Source organism: Alosa pseudoharengus, unplaced genomic scaffold, assembly GCF_046254945.1.
Source record: "Alosa pseudoharengus isolate Yale_2024_CS ecotype anadromous, Long Island Sound unplaced genomic scaffold, YU_APseudo_1.1 YU_APseudo_1.1_scf_9, whole genome shotgun sequence".
In the NCBI taxonomy this organism is placed as follows: Eukaryota; Metazoa; Chordata; class Actinopteri; order Clupeiformes; family Clupeidae; genus Alosa; species Alosa pseudoharengus.
In genome coordinates, this window is record NW_027468881.1 from 30,740,894 (window position 1) to 30,741,781 (window position 888).

Consider the following 888-nt stretch of genomic DNA (forward strand, 5'->3'; position numbering starts at 1 on the left):
GTGGTTATGTGGTGCCTTTGATTGCAGATATATTGATTACCTTCAATACACTTTTAACAATCTTTCATATGGTTATTTTTCTAAGGATTATTGCCTTGTATTTTAGCCATACAACCAGTATGATAGTAAATTGCTCTAACTGGCACTTGCCTCTGCTGATTATTTTTGACCATCTCCTGATCACAGCTGCTCCAACTGATGATGCAGGAGAACTAAACTGAAGCTATTGGTGGGCCCTATGCAGTTCTTGGTCTATAGGCACTTACATCAGAGAAAGCATACTAATTAGCACGTGGAAATGACTGTCAAAGACATTATGTTAGGCGTTTAGTCAATTTGCAGCACTGTATTACTAGGGTATCATTAGTTGTGCATGGGCAATATCAATCAGGCAGGGCGATAGGAAATGATATACAATTTTAAACATTTTGACAAATGAACATAACATTATGAAATGGTGTTTTTAGTGTATGCAGATACAGCAGTCATATCTCTACTGCATCCGGGTCAAGAGAAGAACAGAGGCAGCACACACACACACACACACACACACACACACACACACACACACACACACACACACACATAGCAGTCTGTCTCATTTCCATGAAGAGGAACATATTTCAGCACATGTGTGCTCTGTCTGTGGATTATCACCTGATGTCACTGGTTGATGGAATTAAGTCTGAAGTGAAAAGTACTGACTTGCTCTGCTTACTTGATTTGTCATATCATTCACTAGAGGGTCATTTGCAACGGCAAACACCAGTATGATGTCATAAGCATATTGAAGCTCCATAATTGAAACACGCAAAAAATAAAATCAATGTATGTGTGTCCAGTGCACAGCAATGTATATCCAAATTGAAATAATGAAGTTAAATTGAG